This window comes from Callithrix jacchus, chromosome 20, assembly GCF_049354715.1.
Source record: "Callithrix jacchus isolate 240 chromosome 20, calJac240_pri, whole genome shotgun sequence".
NCBI classification, from domain to species: Eukaryota; Metazoa; Chordata; class Mammalia; order Primates; family Cebidae; genus Callithrix; species Callithrix jacchus.
The window spans coordinates 11,057,315-11,084,646 of NC_133521.1; the positions used below are offsets into that span (position 1 = coordinate 11,057,315).

The 27,332-nt window shown below is 45.6% G+C and overlaps 1 protein-coding gene across 6 annotated transcripts in view; it reads left to right on the forward strand.

Annotated features, from left to right (window-relative positions):
• CHD9 (chromodomain helicase DNA binding protein 9) overlaps positions 1-27,332 on the forward strand; it is a 286,203-nt gene that overhangs the window by 18,450 nt on the left and 240,421 nt on the right. Inside the window, exon 2 of one of the 6 annotated variants that reach the window (XM_078358110.1) lies at positions 9,839-9,958. The exons of the other annotated variants lie outside the window; for them this stretch is intronic. The gene's annotated coding sequence lies outside the window, so the exon portion shown is untranslated. The remainder of the gene's footprint in view (positions 1-9,838; positions 9,959-27,332) is intronic. 6 annotated transcript variants of the gene reach the window in all.

Sequence of the window (27,332 nt, forward strand, 5' to 3'; positions counted from 1 at the left end):
TAGTAGATACATGATTTTAACATGTTGGCCAGTCTGGTCTTGAACCTGACCTCAGGTGATCCACCCACCTTGGTCTCCCAAAGTGCTGGAATTATAGGCTTCAGCCACCACACCTGGCCATCCCTATAACCACTTTCAAGTGTATGGTTCAGTGATACTGAATTAAACATATTCATGGTGGTGTGTAACCATCACCACTATCTATCTCCAGACTTCTTTTCATCTTGTAAAACCAGAACCCTATACCCGTTAAACACTAACTTTCTATTTTTGCCTCCCCGTATCCCTGGCAACAGCCAATCTGCTGTGTGTCTCTATGAATTTGACTACTCCAAGTGCCTCATACAAGTGGAATCATACAGTATTTGTTTTTTGGTGACTGGCTAATTTTACTTAGCATAATGTCCTCAAGGTTCATCCATGTTGCAGCATATGTCAGCATTTCCTTCCTTTTAATGCTGAATACCATTCCATTGTATATGCTCATGTACCACAGTCTTATCCATTCGTCTGTGGATGTTCACTTGGATTGCTTCTACCTCTTGACTATTGTGAATGATGCTGCTATGAATGTGAATGTACAAATTTATCTTTGAGACCCTGTTTTCAAGTTTTCTGAGTACATATCCAGAAGTGGAACTGCTAGATCATATGGTGATGTGGTTTGGCTCTGTATCCCTATCCAAATGTCATCTTGAATTGTATTCCCATAATTCTCACGTGTGGTGGGAGAGACCCAATTGGAGAGAATTTGAGTCACAGGATGGTTTCCCCCATACTGTCCTCGTGGTAATGAATAAGTCTCATGAAATCTGATGGTTTATCAGGGGTTTCTGCTTTTGCATCTTTCTCATTTTCTCTCCCACCATGTAAGAAGTACCTTTCATCTCCCACCATGATTCTGAGGCCTCCCCAGCCATGTGGAACTGTAAGTCCAATTAAACCTCTTTTTCTGCCCAGTCTCAGGTATGTCTTTGTCAGCATTGTAAACATGGACTAATACAGTAAATTGGTACCAGTAGAGTGGGGTGCTGCTGAAAAGACACCTGAAAATGTGGAAGCAACTTTGGAACCGGGTAACAGGCAGAGATTGGAAGAGTTTGGAGGACTCAGAAGAAGACAGGAAAATGTCGGAACGTTTGGAACCTCCTACAGACTTGTTGAATGGCTTTTAACAAAAATGCTGATAGTGACCTGGAACAATAAGGTCCAGGCTGAGGTGGTCTCAGATGGAGATGAGGAACTTGTTGGGAACTGGAGCAAAGGTGACTTGTGTTTCAGCAAAGAGAGTGGCGGCATTTTGCCCCTGCCCAAGAGATCTGTGGAAATTTGAACTCGAGAGAGATGATTATGTAAGGGTTAAATCAGGCTAATTGATGAATTCCATACCTCATACATTTATCTCTTTTTGAGGTAAAACATTTGAAATCTAATTCTTTGGCAGTTTTGAAATATAGTGTGGCCAGGTGCAGTGGCTCACCCCTGTAATCCTAGCACTTTGAGAGGCTAAGTAGGGTGGATGACTTGAGGTCAGGAGTTCAAGATCACCCTGGCCAACATGGCAAAATTTTGTTTCTACTAAAAATACCAAAATTAGCCTGTTGTGGTGGTGCACATCTGTAGTCCCAGCTACTTGGGAGACTGAGGCAGGAGAATCTCTTGAACCTGGGAGGTAGCGGTTGCAGGGAGCTGAGATCTCACCACTGCACTACAGCCTGGGCTATAAAGCAAGACCCTGTCTCAAAAAAAGAAAAAGAAAAAAGAAATATACAGTGCATTTTTATTTATGATAGTCACCATTCTGTGCAATAGATCACTTAAGTTTATGTCTCCTGTGTAACTGAAACTGTGCTTGCTATGGTTTGAATGTTCCCTCCAAAAGTGGTGCTGAAATTTAATTGCCATTGTGACAGTATTACAAGGTGGGACCTTTAAGAGGTGATTAGGTCATAAGAGCAGAGTCTTTTTGAATTGATCAATGATGTTTTCACAGGAGGGGGTTAGTTACCTTGAGAGTAAGGAGGATGAAGTTTGGCCCTGTTTCCCTTTCTCTGTCTCTTGTACTCACTTGCCATTCCACCATCCCCCATGGGATGACACAGCACAAAGCTCCTCTCACGATGCTGGTGATATGCCATTGGACTTTCCAGCCTCCCGAACTATGAGTCAAATCAATTTCTGTTCATTGTAAATTACTAGTCTGTAGTATTCTGTTATAGCAACATAAAACAGACTAACACAGTATTATTTGATCATGTCTATTTTTTTCTTTTCTTGCCTGTGCCCATAATAATCTTTTAAAAGAAAATAAAATGAGCCCCATCTGGCATAGTCAACTTGGACTATACAGAATTCCTAGCTCCCCAAAAATCTTGGTCCCTTAAAGAGTCTTACTGCTTCCCTCCCCACGTCCATTCCCTTAACTCCTCATGGCTTCTGGCCGGGAAGCAGATTTGAAGAGAAGTCTGTGTGGATCCTTTCTCCCCTTAAATTAATCCGAAGAGCAAGAGGTCTGAGGCACTGTTGCATTGTATTATGTGATGCTAACTAGCATCACCAGAGTTATCTGCTTTTTTTTTTTGAGATGGAGTTTCACTGTTGTTACCCAGGCTGGAGTGCAGTGGCACAATCTTGGCTCACCGCAACCTCCGCCTCCTGGGTTCAAGCAATTCTCCTGCCTCAGCCTCCCGAGTAGCTGGGACTACAGGCACGCACCACCATGCCCAGCTAATTTTTGTATTTTTAGTAGAGATGGGGTTTTACCTTGTTGACCAGGATGGTCTCGATCTCTTGACCTCGTGATCCACCAACCTCAGCCTCCTAAAGTGCTGGGATTTTAGGTGTGAGCCACCGTACCCGGCTGTTATCTGCTTATTTACCCTTCTCCTACCTGGACAAGTCAAAGGTTGCCTGAATATGCCATTATGTCATCTTTCAGAGTGAAACTCCCACTCTGCAGCTCTTGGACAGCATGAATCCTAGGTCAGTTGAGCAAGATTTGATGACTATACTTTCAGTATGGTTGTTTGGCTAACATTATACGTACAGGAGCATTGGAGTATGAAGGGAACTGGGAAAGCTTTTCCCTCTCCTATGCCTCAAAAGACTTTCCTTACCGACCTGGTCCATATTCAGTGGCAAACTTCTACCATTGGCTGATCATGCCATTGGGCTCCCAGATTGCTTTCTATTAAAACTGCAAAGTGCATGTTAAGCCTAGGTCAGCTTGGATACCTCCGCCCCTAGAGCTGTATCTTGCATACCTTAAGTGCTCACACAATGTTTGCTGGATTGAATTAATGACTTAGCATAAAATGGTTCAGCAGATGACTTTCTAATCTGATATCTGGACAGAAACACTTCTAGAACTGAGTTCTGTTTAGGCACTGCGGTATAATACAAAATTATGTTTGGTCTTTGTCTCTGGTTCCTGGCACACAGCTCTTAAATCTCTGGGAATTTTCTGAATGGTAGGAGTACCTTTTGTTATTCATAGTAAGCCCCTTTCCATTACACCTCAGTTTATGTTAGTGAGGTATCTTTTGATGGGAATCCTAGATAGCCTAAGGGTGTGGCTAGTCACCAAAAAGACCACATTGGAACTTTTAGCCCCACCTACTGACCAGCCCCTAGAAAGGGACTTGGGGTGCGATGCCAGAGACTAAACTCTATGAAAACTCTTGAAAAATGAGACTTGAGGAGCATCTGGGGTGGTGAACACTTGGAGGAGCTAGGAAAGAGGTGCTCCCAGAGAGAGCATGGAAGCTCTGTCTACCCTCAGGATACCCTACCCTCTGCATCTCTTCCATCTAGCTGTTCCTGACTTGTGTCCTTTATAGGAAACTATTAAACAAAAGGAAAGTGTTTCCCTGCATTCTGTGAGCCTTTCTAGAAAATTACTGAATGTGAGGATGGGGTCATGGGGACCCCCTGAATTTATAGCTGGTTGGTCAGAAGTCGCAGAGGTCCTGGACTTTCAACTGGCATCCGAAGTGGGAGTAATCTGTGCAACTAAGGCCTTAACCTGTGGAATCTCCAGGTAGTTAGTGTCAGAACTGAATTAAATTATAGGACACCAGCTGGTGTTGGAGAATTGGTCGGCACGGGGGAATGTTATCAGAAGTATTCTGTGGGCAGAAACAGATCTTAGGAGACATATTTTGTCAAGAAGGGTTTCTTCTTTTTTTAAGTAACCACTTTTTTTGATCATCCCTTCCCTGTACCCTACTCACACTCCCATCAACATGGATAACTGAGAAGCATATGCAAAGTGCAGGGATCAGTTTCTAGCACAGCAGTTTGTTATTACAGTTGCTCAGGAAATATGTGTTCTGGGAAAATAAGGAGTGTCACTCTACACCTCCAAGGGGGAGACAGTGTTTGTCTAAACACAGGTCTTTGTCTCTACAACATGTTACCCCACCCACCCCTGCTGCCCAAGTGAGCTGGGCTTTTTGAGTCATTCGTGATGTGTTTTTGAACACAATGAGGGGGAAGAGCTCCCACAGTCTGTTCAGTTCTCACTATAAGAAATACAAGCTGCGTTTGACTGAATGACAAAAAGAAATCTGTTGAGCCAGGAAGCGTAGTAAATACCGTGACTCTCTGCAAATGTGCACAGCCCAAACAGCTTTTTCCAGTCTGGAAAAATGAAGAGATTTGTCTGTGCAAAAACCAGCCAAGCCTCCACCCCTCTCCCTTTCTACTGCTCCACCCCCACCTCCTGGCAAGGCCTCTTACCCTGCCCCAGACATTCAGTCATCAGCTTTCATCCTCTGTGACTTGCATTGCCCAGCTCTGGGGAGATACACCAGCCGCTTCCAAGCATCTTTTAGGGATGTTTGGCTGCCTGCGTTTTGCCAGTCATCTCTGACCTTGGCCAGTGCTGGCTCACAGCAAAGTTGTGCATTAGGCAAGGTGGGTCTGATGTCTTATTCCTTGTTCATTTCCTACCTTCTCCTTCCCACTCCAGTCTTCCCTCTTTTGCTTTGAAAGAACCTTTGTCCCATCCCTACTTCCATCAGGCAGTGTTCAGAGAGAAGATTGGCCAAAGATAAAATTTTAAAAGCATTTGCTCTCTGCTAATACAGAGCGTGGAGGTAGGATGGAAAACCTCCCAGGAACTCTCAAAGGCAACCAGTTCAGGATAATCATTGGTGGGTACAGAGTTTCTAGGTGGGAGGGACTTACAGGGAGAATCTGGTTCTGCACCTTGTCTTAAAGATACATTTGCAAAACAACTATGCTGTTTTGTCTTTGATGGTATGTTTGGGAGGTGGTAGCTGACAAAGGCTATGGGGCAATAAAGCACCCACCCAAGCCCCTGGAGCACTGGAGACAAACATCACACCTGCAGTTCACTGTATTAGGAAGGGCACTAGAATTGCAATCAGAATTTCCATGGGTTTGAACCCTGGCTCCTATGAGTAGGCGTACTCATTCACCACTCTATCCACAGTGCCAAGCATAATCCTGCCAACAGCAGGTCAGCAGGTGCTCTTTTGTCCCTCAAGTTGGGAGTTTACCCTGTTGCCCAGGCTAGAGTGCAGTGGCATGATAATGGTTCACTGCAGTCTCAAATTCCTGGGCTCAAGCAAGCCTCTTACCTCAGCCTCCTGAGTAGCTGGGACTACAGGTGCATGCCATCATGCTTGGCTAATTTTTTTTTTTTTTAATTTGATAGAGATGGTGTTTCACTATGTTGCCCAGGCTGGTAAGTGCTCTGTTCATATTTGTCAAGTTTGTGAATGAATGAATAAACCAATAACCTTGGATACTTTTCCTCTTTGGGCATCAGTTTCTTCCTCTATAAAAACAATATTTTTAAAAAAACCTAACACCTACTCTGCCTACCTCACCAGGTTAGTGTGTGTGTGTGTGTGTGTGTGCGCGTGTGTGTGTGTGTGTGTGTGAGAGAGAGAGAGAGAGCGAGAGAGAAAGAGAGAGAGAAAGAAAGGATAAAGTGTATAAATCTCCTTGGTCTCCTAAATACTGGAATTTAAAAGTCACTTTGTCTCAGACTCTGTGTTTTAACCTTGGTGTTGATGTTACTTATCAGGAGGAAGGAATGTTTTCCAGTGTCCGGTAAACATTTAGTTCTCCATTCTATATTCTAAGTATCTTAAAGATAGGAGAACATTTTACGTATTCATTCATTCATTCATTCATTCATTATGTCAGGATCTCACCCTGTTCATCTAGGCTGGAGTGCAGTGGTGAGTGCAGTGACGTGATCTTGGCTCACTGCAGCCTTGACCTCCCCTGCTCAAGCAATCCTCCCACCTCAGCCTCCTGAGTAGCTGAGACTGCAGGCCTTTGCCACCATGCCCAACTAATTTTTACATTTATCTGGATAAAGACAGGGTTTCGTCATGTTTCCCAGTCTGGTCTCAAACTCCTAGGCTCAAGTGGTCTTCCCACCTCTGCCTCCTGAATTGTTCGGATTACAGGTGCGAGCCACCACACCCAGCCTATTTTAAATGCTATTAACCAATCAGTTTAAATTTGAGAACAAAGATTTTTAAGGTTCTCAGCCTCAGCTTATAGCCACTGCCCTGTTGGTCCCTTACTTGGCTCCAGAATCGTGGAAACCTTCCCAGGACAGAACTTGCCTTAGCTCCAACAACAGATCTTCATCAGGTGCTGGGGGAATTCAACCTCCAGATCTTTGCCCATACACTTGGCTCTACCTGAAGCATTCTCTTTGCTTTTTACCCATCCAACTCTAGCACATCGTTCAGATCCCAGGTTGGACTCACTTCTTCCAGGAAACATTCCCAGCTCCTGTCTCTGCCCTCTTAGGTTAAGCCTCCTCCTCTGCGCCCTCCCTCTTTGCGTCCCCTATCTGAGAGCTTACCCTGCTGAACTGTAGTTTCCCATCACTCGTCCGCCTCCCTTTTAAACTGTGGCCCCCTGAGGACTATGACTGTGTCTTTCTTGTTCATTGATGTACCCCAATACATATCACAGTGCCAGATACCAAGAGGATACTCCACAAATAGTCATTGATTAAGTGACTGGCAACAGTGTGTTGGGGAGATGGGAGAGAGGGAAACAAGTCACCGAGGTCCCGGAAGGAGGGTATTGTATTTGCTGAAGTATGAACTTGCACCAAACTAAGGATGCAAACACACCCCCAGACATTCCTGGACACACCCTACTGTAGGCAGTCATTTGTGCAACACACTTTCCCTTGATCTGAAATATCTCTTTTTGCCATCTCTTTCCACTCATCTTTCTCATTTCCTATATATAGGGAATTGCAAGATTAAAATAATCTAACTGGCAGCAAAAAGGTAATGCCAGAGAAAGAGGTTATATTGTGACACCTTTGCTTAAGGTTCCCCCCGCCCTGCCCCCTGCCCATTAGATTTCTGCACCATTCCGTTGTAAGGAAATTCCACTTACCTTTATTATGGGCAATTCCTAAAGACTCCTGAACTTTGAAAAATAGCTTAGTATGTGGTTCTGCCCACTCTTTGGAGTCCTGCCAAAGGTGTCTTTTGGCAAATAGCGCCAACTCTGTGCCTCAGTTTCCCTCTTCTCTTTCACAGCGATGAGAAACAGAAGTTGTCTTTGAAATGTAATTTTTTTTTTGAGACAGTCTCGCTCTGTCGCCCAGGCTTGAGTGCAATAGTGCAGTCTCGGCTCAATGCAACCTCCGCCTCCTGGGTTCAAGTGATTCTTCTGCCTCAGCATCCTGAGTAGCTGGCGCACCACCACACTTGGCTAAGTTTTATATCTTTAGTAGAGATGGGGTTTCATCATGTTGGTCAGGCTGGTCTCGAACTCCTGACCTCGTGATCCGCCTGCCTCAGCCTCCCAAAGTGCTGGAATTATGTGAGCCACCATGCTCTGTGAAACATAATATGTTTTAAAACATTTCTTTGAAAATAAGACCTCCTCTAACCCTGGCCTTTTTTTTATTTTTAGAGGCAGGCTCTTTGTCACCCAGGCTGGAGTGCAGTGGCATAATCAATCATTAGCTCACCGTAGCCTCTAACTCATGGCCTTCCACCTCAGCTTCCCAAGTAGCTAGGACTACAAGTGTGCATCACTATGCCCAACTAATTTTTTTTTTAATTGAGATAAGGTCTCACTTCGTTGCCTAGCCTGGGGTCTCAAACTCCTGGGCTCAAATGATGCTCCTGCCTCAGCTTCTTAAAGTGCTGGGATTACAAGTGTGAGTCACCCGCTCCCAGCCTTGGCTAATTTTTGAATTTTTTTTGTAGACATGAGGTCTCACTATGTTGCCCAGGCTGGTCTTGACTCCTGGATTCGAGCAATCCTCTTGCATTGGGCTTCCAAAGTGCTGAGATTACAGGTGTGAGCCACTGCACCAGCAGAAGAGCTCCTTAAATATGCAGTTACTTGCTGGTCATGACTGTGGAATGTGAAGGAGAGGAAGGTGTCACTTAATTCTGCCATGGGCAGGTGAATTTTAAGTTCTTAATCACAGCACTTTGGGAGGCCGAGACAGGTGGATCACCTGAGGTCAGGAGTTTGAGACCAGCCTGGCCAACACAATGAAACCCCATCTCTACTAAAAATGCAAAAATTAGCTGAGCTTGGCAATATGTGTCTGTAGTTTCAGCTACTCAGGAAGCTGAGGCAGGAGAATCACTTGAACCTGGAAGGCAGAGGTTGCAGTGAGCCGAGATCATACCACTGCATTCCAGCCTGGGTGACAGAGTGAGACTCCATTTTGAAAAAACACAAATACATTAAAAAATAATAATAAGTTCTTAAGTTTGACCCAAATGTGGTCAGAGGCTCAAGTGGAAACTTGCCCTACCCAAAGAAAGAGTCCTGAACTGGCCTTGAAGAGGAGGAGGATTTCTGAAGAGGTTGAGAGGGTTGTTGGTAAGGACCCAACTGGCAGCGGATACAGCATGATAAAATCACAGAAGCCTGAAAGTGTTTTGTAATCCCCAGGAACAGCAGGTGATCCTACCCCGTGAGGATGCTGGTCAAGGCCTTTCATGGTGTGGCTTCATCTGACCTCCTCCTTCCTGGTTTCATTTGTCCACATCCTCTATCATACTGCAGGCACAGGGACCCACTTCCTAGGTCAGGGTTGCAAACTGGGGGTGCTCGGGTTAACATGGACTGCTAGACAGTTTTTGTTTGGCTCATAACACCGTATTTTGCAATAATTTTTACTTGAATCGATTCCCAAATTGGGAGACTTCACGTAAAATCCAGATCTTTACTTCTTTTGGAAAAAATGAAAGATCTGGCAACAGAGAACTCACATTATTCTGTAACAGCAATCAGCTAGAGCCAGAAGTGAGTAGATGCTGCCCCTTTCAGAGAGAACTTGCTGTCTCCAGTTCCTACCACTCTGGTCAGCTGCCTTTGATCATCTTTTTTTTTTTTGTAGAGATGAGGTCTCGCTATGTTGCCCAGGCTGGTCTTTTACCCCGACCTCAAGCAATCCTCCCACCTTGGCCACCCAAAGCACTGGGATTACCACCAGACCCAGCCTGCCTTTGATCATCTTACCCCCAGGGTATTTATATTGCCTACTGGTCCCCTAAAGGCACCTGAGTTTCCTGACATCTTCCTGAAGGAGGACCTTCTATCCCCTGGGCTCCTGGTACATCATACACCTTTCCTCCCTGCCCCCATTGATGCTGATTTATCTAGTATTCCGGAGCTGGGGGTTGGGCTCTTTCTGCTTTCAAGGGGATAAGTTCCCATTCCATAAAGACACACAAGAACACAGGCTAAGGAACAGGCAGGGACCTGTTCTTTGCTTCCCAGATAACACACTCCCACTTTAGCAATAACCTTCTGGGAATTATGCCCGTGACTTTTCTTTTTTCTATTCCATTAGTGATTTTCAAAGAGGAAGTTTCAGCCAGATAAAAGGAGCAGATGGCACCGTATCAGGCCTCCTGCCGGATAAATATTTTGGAAGAGCCAGGGCCTTTCTGTGAGTCGCTCCTCGTGCCTGGTAAGCTTTGATCTCCCAGGTTATCGAGGTGTGTTCTCCTAAGGAAGGAATCAGGCCTTGCTTAACCTTGATAATTAAAATCACTGTTCTCCTTGCCCTTCTTTTATAAACAAGGAAATTGGAACAGAGCTAAGAGAAGCTTTTTCATGCACTTTAGGAAAGAATGAGCAATGGAAAAAGGAAATTGAGAGCTTTGGGGAGTTTATAGCAGAGAAGCATTTGAGTTTGAAATAGGAGCTGAGAATCCATATGTTTGAGAGGAAAGAAAAGAAAAGAACAGCCACACGCACAGAGCTTCAAGGGGACGTGCGGAAACAGTTACAGGAAAGGGGGCAGGGAGGCCCACGTGGGTCTCCCTTTATCAGACCCAGATGTTCAGGCAACAGTTCTCAAGATGCCCATGAAAAGGTCTAGAGCCTGCTGAGCTAGACTCACTGTTTTCTTAACTACCAAGAGGCACGTGAAATCAGTGGCTGGGAGCTTTCCACCATGTGCTCAGTGGCTCCCTGAGGCCCTCCTGGGGTCTGTGCCGTAGCAATTATACACAGACTGGGCTGCCTTAGGGCAGGACTTGGAAGTGCATAGGACGGACTGGCTCACTGGGTAACTGTCCCTGCCTGTCAGCCCCTGCCAAACGGGCTGCCAAACCTGCTTCTGTTGCCTCCTGCCCCAGACTAACCTTGGAATGCAGGAGGCGTTGGAAGGTCCAGGTTCAACTCTCAATTCCACCTGGCACAAATGACTTCACCTCTTTGAGCCTCAGTGTTGCTGTCTTTAAAATGAGGAAAAAATCATTTGTGAGGTGCATATAAGATACATGTGAAAGGCTCTCCAAAGAAGAAAATACAAAGTATTGTTTTTATTCATTATCCTTTTAAAAAATTACCAACGAAAATTTCAAATATATCTTCAGGTAGGCGGAATAAAACCTCATAACCCAGCTTCAAGAATTAACTCATGACCAATTTTACTCTGTCTGTATCTCCACCCACTTTCTCCATACCTATGTTATTTTGAAGCAAATCCAAAATATTCTGTTGTATCTCACTATCAAATTTATACAGCCGACTTGCTTCCTCAACCAACTGAAACTTACCCAATCCTCAAGTGTCCCTTTCTGTACCCTTTTCTGCTTCCAGGAGGCCATACCTCCTATCCCCACCATGCACCTGGTGCCCTAAACCTTCTCAAATCTATTATTCCTACGAAACTGTCATGACTGATAGTAGCTCAGGTTATAAGCCGTGGGAGGCCTGAGATGTATTTGCATTTTATCAGGCCCCAGTGTCTTTAGAGAGAAGAGAGACCTCTAACAAGTAAACACTGAAGCATCAGTCCCTGGAAGTAGCAGGAGGTGGTGAGCCATTAAGGGCCCTCCAAACCCTTGACACCAAGCATAAGCCTTATAGGAATTCACTGAGTTCCTCCTCCTGTTGGTGCTTTTCTTCCAGGGAGAGGGCACATGGAGCAGAGAACACCAGTGAATTATGTCCTCTCAGCCTCTGGCTGCAGGGAAATCAGGGCTCTCCTCTCCTGGCAGATACTCTACTCCTGACTTGAAGTATGTGACTAAGCTGTGAATATGAGACCCAAGTCTATTCTCAAATCCCCATGCAGGGGATAGCATGTAAGCTCCAGAAGCCAGGAGACCTGATTCAAATCCTGCCTCCATTACTTATACCACATATCTTCTCTGTGCCTCAGTTTCTCTTCCTCATCTGTAAAGCGAGGGTTACAATACTTACTTCACAGTTGTTGAAAGGATTGTATGAGATAATGTCATATCCCTTAGGATTCTTTTGGTAGCAGGTAACAGAAAATTTGAGACTGGGCACGGGGCTCATGCCTGTAAACCCAGCACTTTGGGAGGCCAAAGCAGGAGGATCACTTGAGGTCAGGAGTTCAAGACCAGCCTAGCCAACATGGTGAAACCTTGGCTCTACTAAAAATACAAAAACTAACCAGGCATGATGGCAGGTTCCCATAATCCCAGCTATTTGGGAGGCTGAGGCAGGAGAGTCACTTGAACCCAGGAGGCTGAGTTTGCAGCGAGCTGAGATCGTGCCATTGCACTCCAGCCTGGGTGACAGAGCAAGACTATGTCTCAAAAAAAAAAAGAAAAGGAAATCCAATCCAAGATAATTCTGAACAAAACAGGAGTTCAGGGATTCATCTTAAGATGAAAATTCCATGGATGGACATGATAGATTTGGGGTTCAAATGTTAAAATTGAAACTTGGATTCTCCTTGTGTCTTGGCTCCATCTTCTGTCTCTTAACTCCAGACTTGGATTAATGTGTGACAAGCTCACAGATTAGTCCCCTATATCCCTTATATCCTTTGAGGTTTGGGGTCAGAGAGATTCTCTTTCCTAACAGTCCTAGCAAAAGTCTCATTGACCCTGATTGGGTCCCATGACCTAGTGATCCTGAAACAATCACTGTAACCAAGAGAAATGAGATACACTTATTAGAATGATGTCACTGCATCTATATGGACTGAGAGGGCAGGAGGAGTGGTTCATTACAGGGAATTGCAGAGGGTATTGGGCATGATTACCCAGATGAAGGTGAGGCCAGCCATAGTGGTTCACTCCTGTAATCCTAACACTTTGGGTGGCAAAGGCAGGAGGATTGCATGAGGCCAGGATTTTGAGACCAGCCTGGGCAACATACAGTGAGACCCTGTCTTTACAATAAAAAATTAGCCAGGCATGGTGGCACACACCTGTAGTCCCAGCTACTTGAGAGGCTGAGGCAGGAGGATCACTTGAGCCCGGGAGGTGAAGACTGCAGTGAGCTATGATGGTGCCACCGCACTCCAGCCTGGGTGACAGAGTGAATACCGTCTCAAAAAAAAAAAGAAACCAAACAAAATAAAATGAAGATGAATAGATACTAATGGCAAAACCAAAGATACATACTATAAATGCTTTGTAAGTCCTCAGGTACATTATTGAAAATCGTAAAACAATAATTCCCTTCTCTCTCATGGGCATTTTTTATTCCTTTTCAAATAAGTTTCACATATTTAATGTCTTTGAGCTTCATAACAGTCCTATGAGACAAACAGGAGTACAGGTATTATCTTCTCATTTTTACAGATGGGAAATCAGAGCACAGAGCGGGTGAGGACTTTGCTCACAGTTGACATGGCAAGGTAGTGTGGTCTGTGCCTAGAGTCACACAGAGATACAGCTGGCTCTGAATTCCCTGGCAGATCCACTGGGACTGAAAACTAGGACATTCAGGGTATGGGTTAATCAAGGCCTGCCCTGGGGTTTGGATCAGCCACCCAGGTTCGTTCCTGAGTAAACAGTCTGAACTGATGGCAGTTGAGTCTGTCAAGGACCTATTGTTGATGCCCTGGCAGGTGGCAAGGGAAAGAACTGGTAGATAGGAAAGACATTGGCATCCCAGGAATACCCTCACATGACTGATCCCCTTTACACCAGGCAGCTGGGTACAAGATTTGGTCTTCCTCATCCCAGAAAAAAAATGCCAATCAAAAATAAAACAAAAAGAAGGGGAGGCCCCACTGGTTACAGGGCCGGTTCCTGGACTTCTCTTAAGGGAACCTGATCCTGGAGCCAAGAGCATCCTTTGCCAGGATATGGGGGGAGAGAATTCCCCGGTCAAATGGGGATGGTTTGGCCAGAGTCTCAGCATCCTCTTAAGTGTTGCTGACATCTCTAGAGAGTCTTCCAAAAACCAGCGTCCCTCCTCTGCCTCCAGGTTCTGAACACATTGAGAAAGAAGACAAAGGAATGGCAGGGAGCCAACATACCACCTTAATTACCACTAAAGCTAGCATGGAGGATGCAGCTGAGTGTGAGAACAAAATGAGCTTCCTGACCGAGCCTGAAAGAGGGATGGGACTGAGCTGATCATTCCAGAGAGCCTTCCCAAGTCACCCACTCACATCAGTCATTCCATTGCCACGGACAGTAAGAGTGAAGATAAAAAGGGGTGTTTAGGGAAAACCCCTTCTTGTGAAAACCAAAACCAGGAAAACACGTGACCATGGCAAGGTATTAATCTCTCTGCACATCATTCTCTCTTCTTCAGTATAATGGGGATAATGACAGTGAGGGTTCTGTGGGGTCACATGTGTGATGGTCCTGGCATACAGTAATCACTCAGTAAGGGCTGTTTTTGTGTGCAGTCCAGGTTCGTGGCAGGTGGCCTTGCCTTCCTCCCCGGCACGAAGCCCAGGGCCCCAGAGTCCTGCTGGGCTTGTGTATCGCTCTTTCCCTCCAGCTGTAAAAACTCATGAGAATGTAAGCGTGCGGTGCCTTTCCAGTTTCTTGGCTTCTCCCCAGGCTGTGTTCTCCCACTTGGGGGTGGAAGGGTGGCAGGCATCCTTTTCACAGTGGTGAGTGCCACCCCACCCCAACTCCCATGCCCTGTCCCAGCAGAGCCTGGCTCAAAGTTCAAAGCTGGGGTGGCTTTGTTGAGTAATTTGGTGACATTGCCTGCTTGCCCGCCCACCATGCAAGGGCAAGTCTCACTCCCACACACCCATTTGCTAGGCATCTGCTGCCCGGTGTTTTGTGGTGTGGAGGATGGGAACAGGCTCACCACCTGACTGACCGCGGTGAGGCTCAGCTTCCTTCCTCTCCCCCTGCCCTCAGGCTCTCAGTCCCACACACAGCCCCACTCTGAGGTTTCAGATCTGCTCCAAGGCTGGTTGGCTCTGACTCCATCTGGATCCACACCAACCCCTTCCTCCTGGGGGTTCAGAGTGTTCTTGGAAGGAAGCCTGGGAAGGGAAAGGCCTTCTCCAGCATTCCCCATCCAGTGGTTGGCTGACAGCATAGAACTGAGTTGCCAAGAATGCTAGAGTCAGACAGACCTGAGTTCAAATCCCTGGGTGACCTTGCGCGAGCTGCTCTCTGCTTCAGTTTCCTCATCTGTAAAAAATGTGACAGTAACAGGATGTGCCTCCTGGGATGATTGTGAAGATTCAGGGAGATACTAACTGTGATATCCTCACTCCTACATCTGGCAGGTGGGACGTGCTTGAGAAATGGTGGCCCTGGAGTTAGGGACCCCTGCCTTCCCATGGGTGTACTCACAGGGAGGGGCGAATGCTGTCTCCTTTTGTTTATCCCACCTCCCAGATTCGACCCCTGCCGTAGTTACTCTGACATGACCAAACTGGTTTGGTTTTTTGCAAACTCCTTTTGGACAAGGACTGTGTCTCATTTGTCTTATAACTCCCATGCCTGGTGTGGTCCTGGCACTTATACAGCACTAAATGTTTGGAATAAATAAGTGGAGGATAAAGGAGCAAACGAGTGCCTGGTGGGCAGCATCTGTTCAAGGACTGTTTTCTGAACTCCAGGCAGTTATTTCTGCCCCTTCCATTTCCCTCTCTCCTTCCTCCCTCCCTCCCTTCCTTCTCTTCTTCCTTCCTTTTGACCTTCCTTCTTCAGACCTCCCTTTCTTCTTGCTAAATGGAAAGAGCTTCCTCCTTTCCTTTTCTTGTATTATCCAAGCTGCAAGAGCATCCCTTGAGAGCCCTTCACCCAGCCGAGAGCAGCGATTCCTCTTTCAAATTGAGTCTGTCCCCAGACTCATTCATTAAAATGCATAGGGCATGTGACCAAACTGCATAATGAGTCTCTCATGAGGAAGGCTTGGAGGCAGGGAGATGCTGCCAACTGCAAAGGCAAATACTTCCCCCCAGCTGTGGATCAGGCTCATTGGCTGTCATGCCCTGGGAAGGCTGGGGGCTGCCGTTCGTCTCCAGTAAATCAGCCAAGCCCTGGAGAGCTGCAGCCTGGCGCAGGCTGTACGGTCTTGGAAGCTGTGTTGCTTTGGAGAATCCAACCCATGACCTTTTCTCAACCTTCTTCCACTCCCACTTCCAGTTTTTCCTTTATTTAAATATACATTTAACTGCATAGGTGATATGTGAATACATGCCTATCATAAAATATGCAAACATAAAGGAAACCCCGTTTGATAATGTCTCTGTGCTGCTACCTCTGTCGGAGACATACAACTGTTGTCATACAGCTCTTTACCTTCCAGGTCCCTTGGACTGCTGGGTGACAGATGCCCCATGAAGGTGATTTGGGAACTCAAATACCCTTTGCCCTCCTGAAGTCCTAGGCCAGTTCTCAAGGAAAACAGTCAGCATTCTTCTTGGGTGCCTTCTCAGCTCCCTCCCTAGCAAACTCTGTTTTGTGTTAGTCTGTTATGTGTAACCCCTACTCACCCTAATCCCATCCCTGCAAAAGAATCCCAGTCTCCACACTTAGGAAGCAAACAGATAAACTAGATTATTTCCTGACTGGAAATTTAGATTTGACTGTTTTCCAGAGGCACTTTTTTTTTTTTTTAGACAGGATCTCACTTTGTCACCCAGGCTGGAGTGCAGTGTTGTGACCAAGGCTCCCTGCAGCCTCAACCTCTCAAACTTAAGTGGTCCTCCCATTTCAGTCTCCTGAATAACTGGGACTACAGGCGTGCACCACCACACCCAGCTAAGTTTTGCATTCTTTGTAAAAACAGGATCTCACTATATTGCCAGGGCTGGTCTCAAACTCATGAGCTGAAGCCATCCTCCTGCCTTTGCCTCCCCAAGTGTTGGCATTACTGGCATGAGCCATTGTGCCCTGCAGCAGCTGTACTTTAATATTAGCGTCTTGGAGAGTAAGAAAGATATCAAAATTCAGTGACTCTCATCATTGCCTCTCAGGCACTAGGGCCAGGCTCGTGTTCCGCTTTTAGGTGGTGAGCCTTCTCGGAATCTGCAGATTCATATCACTTAGGTAACAACCTATTCAGCTAGCTATGTGGCCTTAGGAAAATCACTGACTCCTCTGAATCAATTTACTCATCTGCAGAATGTGAATAACAATAGTACCTCCTTTATTGGGTTGTTATGAGGTTTAGATGGGATTATCTATTACCGTCCTAAGCTCTATGCCTGGCCCATAGCCAAGATGCAATTAATGTTAGGAATTATCATCATCATCATCATCATCATCATTTTTAATCTGTCATAACCCAATTCTCTCATTCAAGAACTATTTATCTCGAGCTCCTGCTATGTATCAGGCATTATCCTTGACCGTGAGAGTAGCGCAGTGAAGGAGTCATATAAGGTTCCTGCCTTCTAGGGGCTTACATTCTAGTACAAATGTACACCACGTTTCTGTTTGATAAGCACTTTCTTCCGCATTGTGTCATGTCATTCTCGATAATGCCTTTGAATCAGGCAAAGGAGTTATGGTTGTCCACACTGGACAGAAATGTAGAAAGCTGAGGCTTAGAGAATTAAGCTAATGGAGATAGCTAGAAAGTGGTCAGGTACAACTTGATCTGGGGTCCTCCTGGCTCCAGTTTCTGTGCTTTCTCCTGATAGACACTGATGATTGCTTGGGGTATGGTGGTGAGGGGTGTGGAAGCAGCTTCCAGAGCTTTGAGAGCTCTGACCCACCAGCAGGAGCGCAAAAGAGCCAGGGACTGGCTTTGGTTTGACTGTGAGTGTCCCAGTTTGTTCTGTCCATGCATGAAGTCTGTCAGTGACTGGGCCTAACAACATGTGCCTCTGCCAGGTGTCAGCCTTGGGGGCCTGGAGGAGACTTTGTCTTAAGTAAAAAGTGCTTGCTTCAGCACGGGGCCAGTGGGGCCTGGCAGTGACAGCAGGCAGCTCAGCTGTCTGAGAGCACTTCCCCTTGGGTTCCCCGCAGAGCAGGAGAGAGGGTGTCTAGGCCTAGGCTTGGTGACCAAACTGCGTGGTGTCTGGGGTAGTGTGCCTGGAACTCTTGCTGTGCAAGATCTCTTATATACACCCAGCATCCACCTAGTCTGGGCTGGGAGGGGCGGGGCTGATCCTGTCTGAGACCACAGGAACTGGGAGTCTGTACCAGGCCAGGTGGCAGGGACAGGCCTGGCAAAGACCAGGGGGAGAAGACACCAAGGGCCAGCCACCACACAGAGAGAACAATGACTGAACTTGACTGGGACAGGGGTGCTTCCCAGCCCTGTCACAGTGAAAACTCACCCCTACCCTGTGACCCCCCGTGACAATTCTGAATCTGAAACAGCAGTGGGTGACTGATAGTGTCACCTCTGCCTAATTCTTCTGGAAACACACACATACCCAGATCTCCTTCAGTGTCCTTTATTTCCCATCTCAACACCCTTCCTACGGGTACTTCATACCAGTCCCAACAGCAGGCTTTTGTTTTTCTCTCTTTCTCTTTCTTTTCCTTTCTTTTCTTTTCTTTTCTTTCTTTCTTCCTCTTTCTTTCTTTCTTTCTTTCTTTCTTTCTTTCTTTCTTTCTTTTCTTTCTTTCTTTCATCTCTCTCTGTCTCTTTTCCTTCCTTCCTTCTTTCCTTCTCTTCTCTTCTCTTCTCTTCTCTTCTCTTCTCTTGTTTTTTTCTTTTTTGACATGGACTCTGGCTCTGTCACCCAGGCTGGAGTGCAATGGAGAGATCTTGGTTTATTACAACCTCTGCCTCCCGGGTTCAAGTGATTCTCCTGCCCCAGCCTCCCGAGTAGCTGGGATTACAGGCATGCACCACCACACCTGGCTAATTTTGTATTTTTAGTAGAGACAGGATTTCTCCACATTGGTCAGGCTGGTCTCAAACTCCTGACCTCAGGTGATCCACCTGCCTTGGCCTCCCAAAGCACTGGGATTACAGGCATTAGCCACTGCATCTGGCCTTGTTTTCTTGTTTACTGAATCTAGGTGCATAGTATTATTCACAGTCTTTGACTCATGACATTCTTTCGTCTTCAGTTAGACCTTGTGCAACCTGCATCTGGTAATTTGTTATGTATCTCTTTGTGTGTTTCCTTATAATACAGTGACTCCACTGCACGTTCTTCCCTTGTGTTCCTCCCTTCCCATTACTTCACCTTCCCTGCCCTATTCTGAATCTTGAGTTCATGATTCCTTTGCTTCTCTAAAAAAAAAAAATGTTTTTTTCAAATACTTTTCTAAAAGCCATATTGTTTAGATTTGTTTTTTTTTTTTTTTTTTTCCTTGATTAAAAGAATATCCTGGCTAGGCACAGTGGCTCACACCTATAGTCTCAGCACTTTGGGAGGGAGAGGCCAGGAGTTCAAGACTACCCTGGGCAACATAGCAAGACCACCCTACAAATTTTTTTTCTTTTTTTTTTTTGAGATGGAGGTCTCACTCTGTCACCCAGACTGGAGTGCAGTGGCATGATCTCAGCTCACTGCAACCTCCACCTCCTGGGTTCATGTGATTCTCCTGTCTCAGCCTCCCCAGTAGCTGGAATTACAGGCGGGTGCTACTGTGCCCAGGCTAATTTTTTTGTCTTTTTAGTAGGGATGGGGTTTCCCCATGTTAGCCAGGATGGTCCCCATCTCTTGACCTCGTGATCCACCCACCTCAGCCTTCCAAAGTGCTGGGATTACAGGTGTGAGACATGGTGTCTGGCTTCCTTTTCTTTTTTTTGTTTTAAATTTAGCTGGCTGTGGTGGTGTGTGCCTGTAGTCCCAACTACTTGGGAGGCAGAGGCAGGAGGATTGCTTGAGCCCAGGAGATTGAGGCTATAGTGAGCCGTGATAGTGCCACTGCACTCCAACTTAGGCAACAGAGCAAGACCCTGTCTCTGAAAAATAAATAAGTAGGCCAGGCATGGTGGCTCATGCCTGTAATCCAAGCACTTTGGAGACCAAGGCAGGCAGATCACCTGAGGTCGGGAGTTCAAGACCAGGCTGACCAACATGGTGAAATCCCATCTTAAAAAAAAAAAAAGAAAGAAAAATAAATAAATAAATAAAATTAAAACAGAAAAGAATATCCTGCTATATGCAGCCTTCTTGAGTATACATTTTTCGCATAATATTATGTGGCTCAAACTCACCATAGCATAGCATTCAGCTGTGGTCCACTTGTCCCTGCTCTACTGCAGTTCTCCCTAGTATGTTTCCTGGGAATTTACCGAATCTCCTGTTAGTGGACATTTGGATTATCAGCTTTCCATGCCTTTGAACATTCTAAGCTAATAATTTTTGTCTGTGTCTTCAGGAAAACAATGTGAATTTACCAATTTAGAATCCTAACAGCAACAAACACAAAGATCCAATTGATCTGTATTCTCTCCAACAACTTGGTATTATCAAGCTGCTTAATTTCTTCCAACTGAAAGGGTATTAAGTGATATCTCATTGTGATCGCTTCATGATTATTGTCTTTCCAAATATGGTTTACAGTGGTTGGTTGGTGGAGCAGTGGGGGTCATCTTGCAAGAGGGCTTTGAAGATATATATAGATCTATATATATATATATATATATATATATAGAGAGAGAGAGAGAGAGAGAGAGAGAGAGAGAGAGAGGGTCTTTAAAACTCAGGCTCTCAGGCTGGATGGACTTCAGTGGCACAATCATGGGTCACTGCAGGGTCAACTTCCTGGGCTCAAGCAATCCACCCGCCTCAGCCTCCCAAAGTGTTGAGATTACCAGCATGAGCCACTGTGCCCAGCCAAGACATGAGGATTTAATGAAGTACAGAATGCTTGCAAAGCCTTTCCCAATTAGGACCATGTCACTGTCTTATTCAGCTCTGGGTCTCCAGTACCCAGCACAATGCCAGATACCTCATTATCATCGTCATCAACACTGAAACAATAATATGATAGTATTAGGTTGGTGCAAACATAATTGCATTTTTTTCCATAACATTTATCGAGTACTTATTAAGTACTGGGTGCTATGTTAACTGACAGCTTTACTTTTTTTTTTTTTTTCTGTGATATGGAGTACAGTGGTGTGATCTCGGCTCACTGCAACCTCCGCGTCCCAGGTTCAAGCAATTCTCCTACCTCAGCCTCCCGAGTAACTGGGACTACAGGCACGCGCCACCACTCCCAGCTAATTTTTGTATTTTTCAGTAGAGACAGGCTTTCACCGTGTTGGCCAGGATGGTCTCAATCTCTTGACTTCCTAATCCACCCGCCTCGGCCTCCTAAAGTGCTGGGATTACAGGTGTGAGCCACAGAGCCCGGCCCTGACACCTTTATTTTTATTGTCTCATTTAATTATTCCAGAAACTCTATAAGCTAGGTTCTATATTACCCCCAGGAAACTGAAACTAAGTATCTTTCTCAGAATCACACAAGTAGTAAATGATAGAGCCAGAATCCGAACGCTGGCATCTGACACCTAAGTCCTTAGCCACTATATTACAGGTACCCAATAAATTCTTGAATGAAATAACTTGACTGTGTTATTCTTTTTTCTGTTGCTTATAACAAAATGTTTGAAACTGGATAATTGATAAAGAAAAGAAATGTCTTCATAGTTGCAGAGGCTGAGAAGTCCCAGTCGAGGGGTCCTATCTGGTGACAGTCTTCTTGCTTGAGAGGACTCTTTGAAGAGTACCGAGGTGGTCCAGGGTGTCACGTGGTGAGGGGGCTGAGTGTGCTAACATATCAGCTCAGGTCTTCCTTCTTCATCGTCTTTTTTGTCTTCAACATTTCTAGCTGAAGTCTTTCTTCTTATAAAGCCATCAGTCCTACCCATGATAGCCCATGAATCCATTAATCCATGAGTGGATTAACCCATTTATTAGAGCAGAACCCTCATGATCCAATCACCCTTTAAAGGCACCATCTCTCAATATTGCCACTTTGGGGATTAGAGTTCAACATGAGTTTTAAAGCAGATAAATATTCAACCCATAGCACCTGCCCATAACCAGAGATAGGGTCACATGCCATGGAACTTTTACTTTTTATCTCTTATCAAGTATATTTGAAATGTACTTACATTTTGATTATAAACATGGCTTAAAGGATTTAACTCAATGTATGATTGGTTATAATTTTTCAGCAATCAGGCAGACTTGAGAACTCTCATTGTGAGAGATATCTAACCCCAGCAATCAGGCAGACTTGAGAACTCTCATTGTGAGAGATATCTAACCCACAGATTGTTCTCAAATGCCAGTTTCTCCTTTATCAACAATTCTTCTAGTCCTGCTCTGTTGTCTGTTTTTTCCTTCCTTCCTTTCTTCCTTTTCTTTCTTTTCTTTCTGACAGGGTCTTGCTCTGTCACCAAGGCTGGAGTGCAGTAATGCCATCATAGCTCACTGCAACCTTAAACTCCTGGGCTTAAGCAATTGGCCCACATCAGCCTCCCAAAGCATAGTATTACAGGTGTGAGCCACCATTTCTGGCCTGTTGTGTCTATTATTGACCCACAAGGGCAGAGATACTTGTATGCTTACTTTTGTCTGTATCTTTAATGACCTTAGCACTTCACGTGTCCTTAGGACCTGTAACTGTGTGGCACAGAGAGGTAACTCAACAAATATTCATTGAATAAATGAAATAAATGCATGCTAGCAGGAATGCATGAATGAATCAAGGAATACTAAATTGAATAGTTAATGAAAATCGACTATATTATTTTGATTTTGTGGTTTTTAAAAATTTTGGAACCAACTATTTTTCAGGTTTCAGACATTTCTGTAGGCCAGTAGAAAAGCTGGGAGGTGGCTAGGTGAGGTGGCTCATACCTGTAATACCAGCACGTTGGGAGGCTGAGGCAGGTAGATCACCTGAGGTCAGGAGTTTGAGACCAGCCTGGCCCTCATGGTGAAATCCCGTCTCTACTGAAAATACAAAAATTAGCTGGGTATGGTGGTGGGTGCCTGTAATCCCAGCCACTCGGGAGGCTGAGGCATGAGAATCGCTCGAACCCGGGAGGCAGAGGTTGCAGTGAGCTGAGATTGCACCACCGCACTCCAGCCTGGGCAACAGAGCGAGACTCCGTCTCAAAAAAGAAGAAAGAAAGAAAGAAAAGAAAAGCTGGGAGGCCTGAGATTTTGTGTCTATAATACCTGAGGGATGAAACAATCCTGACCTGGAGACCCAAAACAATGTTTGGCGGCTGCCTTTTCCTTTGTCTCTTATAAACCAACATCAACAATGAGCAGGCCATCTCAAGTGTGACTCAGGCAATGAGGCAGGAGGCATTACAAACAAACCAAAAAAATTCCTGGCAGCTTTAATATCACGATTTTTCTAGCAACCTACATGAGTATCCAGGTCCAATGCACCCCATTACATATGCAAAACATCTGACGTCTATGTAACAAGCCCTTAACCCCTGGCTGTTATTCTTATTTCCAAACTGGGGTGCATCATTAGATAAAGCAGAAATCAGGAACCATCGCTCCTAGTCAAGCGTCTGTGGCTCAGTTCTCAGAGCCAGGCCAAAGGAGTAATTATAGCTTTCCTCTATAGTGTTCAGGGCAGAAGGCTGATTTAATAAAGGAAGCCTGCTGTCTGTCTCCAGCCTGGCTCTGACTCATGGAACTAGGGAGTCCCAGAAGCACTACCCACAGAGGGTGGGTGGTGAGCAGCTGCGGGTGGGAGGCGAGGGTGGCCGGCTAGCAAGGCCTGGGCCCAGAGCCCTTAGAATGAGGAAACTCCCTGCTTGGCCAGGAGGAACCTGCAGCTGGAGCCAGAGGAAGTGAGGCTCAGACAGAGCAGCTGCTGTTCCAGCAACAGCAGCAACTGCCACACCCTTGAAAGGCCCCTGCCTTGTGGACCCGTAAAATAAAATGGGTTAGTAATTTTCATATTCAGAATTGATTGGGGGAAACGATCGAATTGCCTCTAATAGGAATGGTCAGCTTTGTGTGATATACCAGGGTCTTTGGTTTCTTTTAGGGGCCTGGGTCGGTGGAGTCTGGAGTGATGAGCCTTCTGTTAATTTGGTTTCTCACTTTGGCAGCTAATTAGGTCTTCACCACCACAGAGACAGTTCTGAGCTGGGAGTGGTTTCACCTACGCCGAGGGGGACTGCCGGCCCTGGAGTGGATTTGCGTTCCACCTTAGATAGGTCACCAGAGGTCATCTTATCCTTCCTTCTGCCTCCAACTGCTGTCTCCTTCCTCCCCTGACAATCAGCCAGACCCAGGAAATCTGACCTCCTCCTCCTCCTCCCGGCTCCGCAGGCAGGAGATTGGGCTCCGCCCCTTCCCTTCCCGCTGAGTCACACACCTCCCAGTCAGGTGATCCTCCCCAGGGCCCTTCCGAGAGCACCTTGACCTATATTCCATTCTCTCCATGACAGCAGACTCTAAGTGTCCTAAGAGAGGGCCCGCCAGGCCAGCGGGCGTGGTGCCCTGACAGCCCCGGACTGTAGACCAAGCGCCCCAGCCAGCGGGAGGGGGAGCTCCCACACCAGAGGCCTGGAAATGGAAAGTTAGGAGGCTGGTGGCTGCATGCAGGGCGGGGGAGGAGGAGGTGGGGAGTTGAGTCAGCCGGGAAAGCTGACAGCCACTGGCAGCCGCGTGCTTCCTCCCCTCCCTCTCTGGGCTCCTCAGCTCCCTGCCAGGCACTGACCGAGCAGGCTGCAGGGGATGAGGCGGTGAAGGGCAGATGCCATTGTGGCTCGGTGATACTGCTGCCCACAGGGAGAGGTGAGGAATTGTGCAAATAATGGGGTAAACCTACATGACTCATCTGGAGAATGTGAGCTGAAGAAAACTTCTCCCCGCCACAAGGACCGAATTCCCATTCCAAAATTATCCACAAAATGGCCCCTACTTATTTTGTCTATGGGTTCTTTGTGTAGTTGCTGCCTGTACAGTCTTTGTGTCCTCTGAATGTGAGGATAATAGGGCTGCTATGGGAAAGGAAATTAAAAGAGAAGTGTTCAGAGTCAAACTTTAAGCCTCATCCTTGGGTATCACGCCTGTAAAAAGCAATATTAACTGAAAATCACGGTACCTTTTGAATTATAGAGCACTCTGAATTTAGACTCATTCTTCTTATTCTTTTTTATTTTATTTTTTCAAAAGACAGGGTCTTGCTCTATTGCCCAGACTGTGGGAGTAAAGTGGCTTATCATAGCTCGGTGAAGCCTGGGACTCCTGAGCTCAAGTGATCCTCCTGCCTCAGCCTCCCAAATAGCTGGGACTACAGGCATGCATCACCATGTCTGACTGATTTCTTTATTTTCTGTAGGGATAGGGTCTCACCATGTTGCCCAGGCTGGTCTTGAACACCTGGGCTCAAGCAATCCACCCACCTGGCCCTTGGCCTCCCAAAGTGCTGGGATTACAGGCATGAGCTGCTGCCGCTGAGCCTGAGTAATTATTTAGAATCTAGCTTAACAAACACTTAGTAGTTCTATGACCTTGGCAAGTCACTATAGGCCTCAGTCTCCAATCTGCAATATGGGGTTTTTTTTTTTTTTTTTGAGACGGATTCTCACATTGTTGCCCAGGCTGGGTGCAATGGTGTGATCTTGGCTCACTTCAACCTCTGCCTCCCGGGTTCAAGCGATTCTCCTGCCTCAGCCTCCCAAGTAGCTGGGATTACAGGTGCCCACCACCACACCCAGCTAATTTTTTGTATTTTTAGTAGAGACAGGGTTTCACTATTTTGGACAGGCTGGTCTTGAACTCCTGACCTCGTGATCCACCTGCCTCAGCCTCCCAAAGTGCTGGAATTATAGGTGTGAGCCACCGCACCCCGCAATATGGGGATTTTTAATAAAACCATCCTACTACTACATAAGATGGTGTGAACATGAAATCAGATGATGTGCATAAAGCATATTATTATATGTAATTATGTGTAACTATATAACATTTTCTCTAGATGACTAAGTCACTGCCCCCTACCATCTGAAAGGGTTGTTTTATTTGTTCAATGTACTCATGATAGAGCCTGCCTCTGGGTGTTTTCACAAGTGTAAAGAGAAAATTGTAGCCTCTGGCTAAATTATGATTTACTGCATCTAACAGGCAGCCCCACATAGCTTGTTTACACATTACCAACAGATTAGGTATACATCATTTTATTCCTTTATATCAAGAAAAGCACGTTTATCATAAGACGGTAAAAACCTGCCGACTGAAATAAATCTTTTTTACTCCAATCTCACATTTCTTTTCCTTTCTTTTCTTTCCCTTTCCCTTTTTTTTTTTTGAGGCAGGGTCTCACTCTGTTACCCAAGATGGAGTGCATTGGTACAATCAAGGCTTGCAGCCTCAGACTCCCAGACTCAAGTGGTCCTCCTGCCTCAGCCTCCTGAGCAGCTGGGACCACAGACATGTGCCACCACACCCAGCTAATTTTTGAATTTTTGTTACAGATGAGATCTTGCTAAGTTGCCCAGTCTGACAATTTTTTAAGCAGGATGTAAACTTATGAAGTTACTGCCTGGTGCACAGTGGGTACTAGACAGTAGGGTAGGTACAAGTTAGATCAATGGAAGGAAAGAAGAAAGGAAGAAGTAAAGAAATTAGGCAACTGTAGGAGCAGAGCTATATTTACCAGGAAACTTCAGGGCTCTTCATTTGCAGGTGTCCCTTCCAAGGCCTTTTACCTAGTTTTTAATTCATTATAATGTATTCCTTTTCTATAGAGAGTCCCCCAGTATTGTATATACTTTAGGGTAGACCATACCTGGATCTGACCCTTTACAAGAGGTCTGTGAGAGACTGAACCCTTGTTCTTGCTTAAGATTTTTAAGCACAAGTGAAAATCAAGTGGTATCAGGGAGTGTGGCATTTCCATGTGGTCTCCATCATGAACTCCAAATCTGAAATTTGTAATGAGATTATATATAGGTCGGGTAAGCATAACAGCATAAGGAAGGGGTCATAGGAAAAAGGTGGAGGTCAGAAAGGTGCAGAATTATTGGGATGCTTCCAGTTGATTTCTGTAATCTACTCTGATACTTCAGGGCTCTTAAGTTTCAAGAAGGTGTGAATCTGGGTGATGCTGGTTGCATGGCACAGGTCAGTGGAGAAATGGTGGCTTGCAATCTGGAACTCTCTCACTAGTCCTGGCTGTTCTTCATTAGGACTCACTCACTAACTAGTTGTGTGGCCTTGGTGGAAGTCACTTCATCTTTTTGGGCCTACGTTTCTCTACATTTAGAATATTTGATAGGTGATTTCAGAGCCCCTTGTTTTAGCTTCATAAGAGCAGAGTTCAAAACTGCCTTGTTCACAACTGTATTCTCTTTGTTGAGTACAGTGTCTAATAATAATTATTATTATACTAATAGTAAAATTTTTTTCATAGTGCTTGCAGATGAGGAAACTAAAACGGAGAGCTGTTAAATAAATGCCCTAGGTCACCCATCTAGTAAGTGGCAGAACCTAATTCAAACCCAAACAGTCTCACTCCAAAGTCTCTCTTCTTAACTGTGACACTCTATATCCACAATAATTTTTTTTTTTTAATTAATGGATTTAGGCCATGCATGGTGGCTCACACCTGTAATCCCAGCACTTTGGGAGCCCAGAGGTGGGAGGGTAACTTGAGGCAAGGATTCAAGACCAGCCTTGATAACATAGGCAAGACCCCATTTCTACAAAAAAATTAAAAATTAGCCAGGCA